The sequence below is a fragment of the Propithecus coquereli genome, unplaced genomic scaffold (assembly GCF_000956105.1).
Source record: "Propithecus coquereli isolate 6110/MARCELLA unplaced genomic scaffold, Pcoq_1.0 Scaffold2, whole genome shotgun sequence".
Classification (NCBI taxonomy): Eukaryota; Metazoa; Chordata; class Mammalia; order Primates; family Indriidae; genus Propithecus; species Propithecus coquereli.
The window spans coordinates 3,737,412-3,747,201 of NW_012144966.1; the positions used below are offsets into that span (position 1 = coordinate 3,737,412).

Here is a 9,790-nt window from a genome sequence, read left to right on the forward strand (position 1 = left end):
TATTGAAGAAAGCTAGAATCAAAAACCATCAAAAAGGATTCTGGACAAAATCTAATATAGTTGTATTTGGCACCATGTTAGGCTTTGAACAGAGGTGATAAGGACAAAATATCAAAAAAGTCAAGAAACTAAATTTTATGCCTCTAAGCAATTCTTATCATCCTCTTGGATAGATATTAAATTGGAATTTGTATTTAAGGCAACTAGAGTTTCATATCAATAGTAAATAAGACTTGGGACGCTGTTGTTTGTGTAACACATGGTGGATATCAATTAATAGCGTTTCAGTCTTAGCAGTGACTGATAGAATAAGTACTAAGGGGTGTCTTAGTCCATTTTGTGCTGCTATAACAGAATAGCTGAGATTGGGTAGTTTATAAAAAACAGAAATTGATTTGGCTCATGGTTCTGGAAGTTCAGAAGTCTAAGGTGGAGGGGCTGAATCTGGCAAGAGCCTTGTTGCTGCATCATCCCATGGCAGAAAGGTAAAGAGAGAGGGCAAGAGAACAAGAGAACCAGAGAGGGCTGAACTCATTTTTATAACAAGCCCACTCTCGAGATAACTAACCCACTATTGCAATATGGACATTAATACATTCATGAAGGCAGAGCCCTAAAGACCTAATCACCTCTTATTAGGCCCCAGCTCCCAACATGGTTGCACTGGGGATTAAGTTTACAACACATGGACTTTGGGGTACATATTCAAAAACCATAGCAAGAAGTTTGGGGAAAGTAAAATGAGAGTTCATAAAAGACTTATATTGTTATATGGAAATAAAGTTAATCAGGAATGGCAGTTAAAAGAAAGATAAGAAAAGGCTTTATTATTGCATTATGAAAACATGGAAACATTTTTTATTAAATTTTTTACCAGGGAAAATTTGAAATAGAAAAAAAGTCACAAGTAATTCTAAGGGGAATAGACCATAAAATATGAAATCTCTTAAAATCTAACCACTGACAATATGTTTTGAAGGGTACTTTCTTGCCTAGATTAATTTTGTATATAAGTATATATCTATGCATGCATGCATGTTTGTTTTGTGATTTTGTTTTTTTTCTTTGAAGAACTTTATACTCTATCCTCCATTTGGCAGAGCTAGATCTCTGGATCCATTATGGGAGTTAGATTGAGACACCAAGCCACCCTCTCCCTTTCCAGGAATAGGCCTCAGTGACACTGTATAATACTCAAGGGGTTCTTGTTTGGCCTGACTCTTTAACTTTCCTTGACCAGTTGTACATCATACAAGACCCAGCAGCATCACAAAATTGCGAGAATTTTACTCTTCCAGATTATGTAGTCTTTCCCCTGGGCTCTGCAATCTCCATTCTTCCTCCAAAAAAGAGTACATTTTTATAAAATTTCAAACAGAAAAATCTCTATATAGGTCTAATTTCAGTTTCTCAGCATTTAAATTTCAGTATCTCAAGATTTGTGCTTATCTTGACTTTTACCTGTTCTGAAAAATAAATAAATTCCCCTGCCTAACTTTCTTTTCCAGAAAATCTGTTTTAAAGTATAGAAATAATATGACAATAGTATAGAAAAATGTGAGAAAAATTCAGCCATCTTCCTGCTATCTAGTCAGAATAGACATTGCCATTTTTGTAGGTTTTCTTTCAGACTTCAGTTGAAATGACAGTATGATTTCTATTGAGCTCTATGTAGTCATGTTTTTTATCACTCCCCAGCAGGTACCCTTCATATGTCCCATGCACCCACCTGGCCTGCCTCTTCCTTTTTTCCTCTCTCCAAATCCTTCTGTTTTTACTCCCTCTTTTTTTTTTTTTTTAATTCCTTTTGCATCTACATTTAGGATCACACAGTCTGTCTATTATCTATTCTGTACACCAAAGAGAAGGGAAAATATTGTCACAGGTTTCCAAAAGAATTAGAGGGAAGGGAGGAGAAGGAATGATGTATTCTTAAACCAAGTACCTAGCAAAATTCTTGAACAGATTAGTAATGTTTGGTTTATGAGCACTTAGCTAAGAGTTAGAAACCAGCATGGGTTTAGTTAGCCAAACTAACTCTCTCTTTTTGGATAGTTATGGACTGGTATTTTAGGGAACCGTAAATTTAATGTATTATGATTTCAATAAGGTATTACAAAAAATAATAAGTTGAATCATGTTACTTTCTGCTCTGCTCACAACCCTGTTTGGTGGCTTCTCATACACTAAGAATAAAATTCAGAATCCTGTACGATTTGGCCCTTTTTATCTCTCGATCTTTATTTCCTCCCCTTTTCCTCTTGTAAATTCTTTTCCAGTTTAACTGACATTCTTCATGTTTCTCAAACATGAATATGCAAAGCATACTCAGGCTCTTTCAACCTGGAATGCTCTTCCCTGAAGTATCTGTATCACTTTCTCCCTGACTTAAGTCACTTATGTTCAGAAAGCTTTCCCTACCAACCCTGTCTAAAATAATATCCCCAAAGCATGCTCCACTTATATTGCTTTATTTGTTTCCAAAGCCCTTTTCATTATCTGTGAAATTAGTTTTCAAATATTTGAACTGGTTCACTAACCATAACCAGTAGGGGTTGACTTTTAATAACCTACAGATTAAACTCCACATCTTTACTATGGAATTCAAGATCCTTTGCAGTTTGGCCTCAACTTGATCTTTCTAGCTTTATCTCAGGCTTCATACTACTGGTGCCACCCTGCATACTTTCTTCTTCCTGCCTTAACCCACCAGACCATCTTGACCACGCATATTCTTCCTGTGCTCAAGTCTCGCCATGTAGTGGTTAGTACAGGAGGGAGACAGAACTGTGTTTGATTCCAGGTCCTCCATTCACTGCTAGTGTGATCTTAGAAACATTACTTACTTAATTCCTAGATTTCTTTCTCTGTGAAGACAATATAACTGTCTTATAAGATTATTGTGAAATGAGGTAATGTATATTAAGTGCCTCTCACAGGGTTAGTGCTTCTCTTTCTGTTTCCTTCACTAACTAGACCATCTCATCTTTTCATTCCTGAAACATAACAGGCAATCATTCTTTAATTAGATTGGTGGATCATTGTCAATCACAGAAGAGGATAATCTTCTGTGTCACACAAATCTGTTATTGGCTTTGCCTTTTTAAAATCATTTTTATCATAGACTTGGAAGAAAAGTTGCAAGAGAACCAGTGTTTTTCCGGTTTAAGGTCACTCAGCTAGTAAGTGACAGGGAGGCTGAGAAATTTTGATTGTCCCAGGTCCACATGGCTCAAAAACTTTCGATTGTCCCAGTACACTACGATGTCTACAGAACTGGCAGCAGAGAAATAAATTGATCATTTGCATAACAAAATCTGTCTAATTTTTATCCTGATAGTATGAAATGGACTAAAACAAAGGATAATGTATTCTTAGGGTACATTAATAGAAGTATAATCAAGATCAAGAATATTAGTCTGGAGCATAGAAGGCACTCAATAAATGTTTTTTTGAATAGGGTTGAATCGTCAGACCACATTTGGAATATTGTGTTCCATTTTGTGCCATATGTTAAGAGTTGCTCTGCCAAACCAGACTCAGGGAGACTCAGCCAGTGAACACTCTGGAAACCACGTCAGATGAGGAAGGGTTGAAAGAAGTGTGGGTGTGTTTTACCTGGCTTGAGAATGGGTGGTAGGGGTAGAATGGAGTAGCCCTTTTCAAATATTTGAGGATTCAGTTGAGGAAGAGGGGTTAACACATTCTGTGAAACTAGAGGGCAGAACCAGGGCCAGCGTTTATAAGGGAAATTGATTTTGATTTTCACTCACAAGACAGAACTTTACAATTTTTTTTTGTTTTTTTTTTTTTGAGACAGGGTCTCTTCTCATTCTTTTGTCCAGGCTAGAGTGTAGGGGTGTAATCATAGCTCACTGCAACCTCAAACTTCTGGCCTCAAGCTATCTACCCGCCTCAGCCTCCTGAGTAGCTGGGACTACAGGTGCATGCCACCATGCCCAGCTAATTTTTTAAAATTTTTTTATTTTTTTTTTGTAGAGATGAGGACTCACCAGGCTGATCTTGGACTCCTGGCCTCAAGTGATCCTCCTGACTTGGCCTCCCAAAGTGCTGGGGTTATAGGCATGAGCCACCATGCCTAGCTTAAAGTTTGTTTTCTAACAATAAAATGGGCTGGCTTGTGAAGGAGTAAACTCTGTATGATTGGTGGATTCAGATAGAAGTTAGGAAATCATCTTATGGGAATATTGTATGTGTATGTATGTGTATCTATATGGTGGGAGACTTGACTTTCCCAACCAAAGAAACTTTGATTAATTCCTTCTTCTCTGTTTATTTATCTTAGGAGCTACATTGTAAATATCCTAGGGGCAAAGATAGGTCTATTCTGTACCTCCCAAAGCTTCTTAAGGATGATTCTGTTTTTTATTTCTACATCTTCCACTGTAAGATCCTTGAAATAAACAAACACACCTTCTAACCTTTTCTTCTGCTTCCCTCCACCCAACCCTCCACCAAAAACAATAATCTAAGCCTGAGAATGTAGAAAAAGATTATAGGGCCCTTAGGTCATCTAGATTTCTGAGACTTTTCCCACATCTGTAGCAACATGCTCTAGGTCCCAGAACTGGATTGTGACAGAAATGGGCCTAGGAATCAGGCTTTCTGGCTTCTACACTGTTTCTTTCCATTACACCATTACACCCTTGGGACACATTGTAAGATCCAGAAATTGATGGCTGGTAGCCTGCCCCCATGTTATTTTTTGATGAGGGGAATCCAGGACAGTTGCCGCTATTATAAATGATTATGGCACTTTCCAAATCCTAGCTTTCATAACTTCATTCTTTTTGTTCTTGTGCCAAGTTCACATTCAGATATTGTTTTCATTTGGTGTCTGGGAGGTTTTTTGCTGTCAACTCTTTATGGACAAGTGTTTGCTTATTAAGTTTTCTTCTGTGCTATAGTGTGAAAACATTTTTTTCCTTTTGATTTTGTTTTGTGTGTTTTATGCTCAGTGACTGTTGTGGGATTGAGTAGATGAGCCCACATAGATTTAGGTTGGTCCTCTGTGGGTGGTTTCAAATGTTTGTGACATTTATGGTTTGCAGAAGCTGAAGGGGTGGCCTGTTCTATACCCTCCTTGTAAGGATAGGTATGTCATATGTTTGCCAGACCATGCTTAGCTATGTGCTGTTGGAATTTTACCATAACTTCTTTTTTTGGACTGATTCGCCACACTTTTTTTTAAAATCTGTAAACCATTATAATTTCTTACAGCTTTATGAAGGAGTTATATGCTAGATGGATTGTTGTGTGGGGTGTGGGGATGGAAAGACAGAGTATAGATTTGAGGAATGAGTGGGATAAAGGGGGATGAAGGGTTTTTGGGTCTTCCCTTGCCAAAATTTAAATACTCAGAGACTGATTTTTAGAGGTGTTGATAGAGCTCTAGGTAACTGCTTAGTTCAGCGTTTATACCTATGGGTGTTTTGATAAGCTTTGTAGCTCAAACATAAAGCACTCAAATTACCTAATGTAACTCATTTTATTAACTCAGGATATTTTCTATACATTTTATGTGGCACATAATTCCTTCTATCCCATTGGTGAATATGTCTAGTAAACAGTTTATGGTTAAACATCTAAAATGACAATAAAATTTAGATTAAAAGAAGTTGTTATTTGTAACTGACTTGTTATACTCAAGTAGTCAGATGTTTTTCATTCACTGACCAGGGATGCATGTTTAAAATATAGCTTTGGAGCTCAATTAGTACAGACAGAGTTGGAGCAGAGATGAACATGTATTAAATTAACCTAGTCATTAGTTTTTAATTTAAATACTGTTCAGCTAAATAATTTGGCACCCGGTGAGTTTCATTGGTGCTGGGCTGGCAGTTTAAGTACATCACTAATTATTCACAGGTTTTTTTTCCCTTCCCTTTTCAAAGAAATGTGGAACCAGCAATTTATTGTGGTAAAAATATTTTCATGCACTTGCTTTTTCTGTGAAAATATTTTTCGCACATGGATGACTAGTACTACAAAGTTAGCTTTCACCACCTTCACATCAACTCATTTTAGAACATTTGGAAAATGATACCCTTGAAATGAGAAAATTAAGTAAGGAAAAGAGCAGTCTGTAACAACTTGTGGAGGATTGGGTTTGAGGCTCAAACTGAAGATTTTTCCTGTCATATGATTAAAAGCTGAGCCTTCTTTAAATCAGCCAACTCAGCTTTTTGAGGAAAAGACTTCCTGCATCACTCATTTCTATCTCCCCTACCCTGTGAGTCTTTTATTGTCACATACTAAACTAACTTCATGAATTTTGTAGATAAGCTTAGAAATGGTAAAAACAAAGGACTTGATGGGTGAGAGAGAGTCTTTTTAAGCAGACAGCAGGAATTTGGGTAATATTGAAAGGCCAGGGCTCTTTCTTCTAGGTATGGAGTATAGATAGCTGGCATCATCACATACATGAATACCCATGAGAGTCAGCATGAAGTGACAGACACAGTGTAGGCTTTGAAATTTGTCTGAACCTGGATTCTGCATCTCCTCTGTTAAAACCTCTTTAGTTGCTCCCCATGATTCTAAAGCAAGAATGATCAGAGGGTTTGTTAAAACTTGGAATGCTGGCCCCTCCCCCACAGTGAATGCTGGCCCCTCTCCCACAGTTTCTGATTCTAGGGAGGAGCTTGAGAATTTGCATTTCTAACAGATTCCCAGGTGATGCTGACACTGCTGGTCCAGGCACCCCACTCTGAGAACCATTGACTCTTGATTCGAGAGAGTAAGTTGAGAATTACAGCATATAATAGAAGGTCTAGTCCTTTCTCCCCAGGCTTATATCCTGCTATTCTCCCCTCAAATATTACACTTCAGCCATGTCTCATTGTTTGCAGTTCACCAAAAGTGCCCTTTTATTTTGTACTCCTGTATCTGATGCATTGGCTATTTCTTTCCTGACTTCCCTTCTCTTGTCTACCTGATGAATGCCTGTTCATTCTTCAAGATCCAACTCTAGCATCCCACATTCTCTATACGTCTGCCTTAATTTCTGGAGATAGTTAGTGAATCTGTACCATCACACTGCTTTGCATGTACTTCTATTGCGCTTATTATGTGTTAAAGTGAAGTTGCAATATATATGCATTATTATTCAAATTAAACTATTCATGTTCTGCAGGGAAGAGTGAGAGTGATATAAAGAGTGGGGATTGATTTTGTTGTACCAATCCATGAATGTGTGCCCTGGAGAGTGTGTGAGACGGAAGATGAGAAATTCCCTTGGTAGGTCTCATCCTTCCTGCCTCTTATAGTGTGTAGTCATCTCCTCATGCTAAGCTCACTTTTTGTACAACATGAGCTTTAAACACAAGCCCACCCCTTCATCTGGTTCCTAACTGAAGAACCAGTGACCCATTTCAATGCTGGAGGAAAAACTGACTGTGGTCAACTTCTTGAGAACATTGTTGGAGATAACATTATACTTTATGGGTGCTTTCAAGGATTTCAAGGGATAATTTCGACTAAATATGATTTCACTTATATGCTGACTTTTAGGGTCTATTCCCCTTGTAGGATGGGTTTTTATTATGTATGTATATTTACTCGTCTTTCTTGCTGTGCTAGATTAGGTGTACTCTGAGGCAGGATTCATGCCTCATTCATTTCAGTTATGGCTTTCTGGAGGATGGTCTGTGTTGCCTCATTACATGCTTATGAATAAATGAATGAACTAACAAACGAAAAGTAGACCGGGGCAATCTTACTAGAGAGCAGAAGATGTAGATTCTTTTTTCCTGGAGAGGCAACCATGGACTGATGCAGTATCAAACATGGAAGGCAATTTGGGAGTTTTATCTAGTTAAAACCCCTTTTGACTGATAAGTCTCAGAAAGGCAAAGTGATTTGCCCAACATTTCTTCCATTTAATCATTCTGCTTATCCTTCCCTGGATAGTTTCCAGTTTAGCCAAATCCCTTTTAAAGTATGATAACTAGATCAGACATAATATTCTGGTATTACTACCCTTGTCTTTGTGGACATATTTCCCATTTGGCATTTGCGTTTACACTAATTTTAATTTATTTTCAGTATTTTGTCAACTCCTTTCATCATAGAGAAAAATGAATGATTATGTACTTGTTCCTTCAACAAGGGCAGAAACAACGTTTTATTCATCTTTGTCTCTTCTATGCTTGGGGCAATAATTGGCAGTTGGGCATTCAAAAATTTTGCTATTGTTGAAATGAATTAACTGGGGGAAGCTTCGAATCAGATATTTGCCCCCTTTTGAATGTTAGAATCACAGTGCTATTATGGACCTTTGGAGATCTAAGCTAACTCATGGCTTTTTAAGTAAGAAAACATTTATCTTTGGCAAGATCTCTGTCCCATTTCAATTAGTTTCACAGAGAGAAATTCTAAAGTTTAAAAATAAATAAATATTTTAACATATCATACATTTACTTTTTTTATAAGCAGGAATATTTTGTATCATTTTATCATAAACGCAAATAATGGTAATTTTCCTTTTGTTGTTTTTCCTATGCTTTTCTGTAAAGTACTTCTTTTTGATCAGGTCCCCTCTTCACTTTCATGTACTTACATCCTTCAGCTTTTCTTCCTTGGAATGGATACACTCTGCCCCTTTACTCACTAACTCCATTCAGAATTTAAGTATTTTTGGGAGTGCATATGAGTAGCAGAACCTAAATCACACATGAAACCATAGCTATATGGAGTCTGGGAAATACAGTTTTTAGTTTTCCAGGCTTTGCATTTCAGGAGGTTGGAATGGATCCTGAGTGAGCCCGTCCACAGCATGTACAGCAAGCCTTAACTAATATTATGTGTCAATCCTAGGTTTAAAGCAGTTTCATAGTCATAAATCCCAGGGCTGTGTTGTAAGCTCATTAGGGGACTTGCTATAAAGCCATGAAGAGATCGTTTAACCTTTCTTGGCTGCAGTTTTGCTTTGTAAGTTAACTATAAAAGTAATTTCTAACTGCCTGCCTTAAAATCTGCCCTGGTCCCTATGCATGATGGGGACAGTATCCCATCCGAAAGTTAATAATCACCACACTAAACCTGGTTGTGATAGCAACAGCTCTGAGATAACAGCCTCCCCAGAGTGTCGTGATGGTTCTGTTTGTGGGATGTGAGCAGTCTACCTCACCAGCTACCAGGAGACTCTAACTAAAACACAAATTGGAAGTAACTGTGTTATTCCCCTGCTTAGGATTTTTTTCATGCCTCCCTGTTTCCCAGAGGATTAAGATAAAAGCTATACTTTTTATAATGGCATGCGAAGCCTTCTGTGATCTGATTCTCTCTACCTTATCTACTCCAAGTCTTTCTTCTCTGTTCCTTAAAGTATGCCAACTGTAGCTAGTCTAGTTCTAGTCCAATTGCATTGACCTGCTTAGAGTTACCCACATATGATATGTTGCTTCATGCCTCTTTGCCTTTACTAGTAAAACCAGAGTAAATAAGAGCATAGGCTTTGAGATCAAAACACCTTGGGTTTGAATCCCAGCTACCCTAACTTCATAGGGTTTTTACTTAGCAAAGTACTTGGCATAGAGAAAGTGGTCTAAGTACATGCTAGTTTTATTGAAGAAACTTTATACATAATTTACTGCTAATTATTCTCACTTTTCATTGAACTATACTTGTCATTTTGGGGAAAAATTTTAGCCCTGAGGCTTTTTGTACTGTGGGCTGATATTCATCTTGAACTCTATTGTCTACTTTAAATTCCTTAGAAGGAGAGACAGTCACACTTTAGAGATGTGATATTATCTGACATTAAAAT

General features: G+C 37.5%; 1 protein-coding gene across 1 annotated transcript in view; it reads left to right on the forward strand.

The window, feature by feature from the left end:
- RGS22 (regulator of G-protein signaling 22) overlaps positions 1–9,790 on the forward strand; it is a 137,429-nt gene that overhangs the window by 8,904 nt on the left and 118,735 nt on the right. The window lies entirely within an intron of this gene.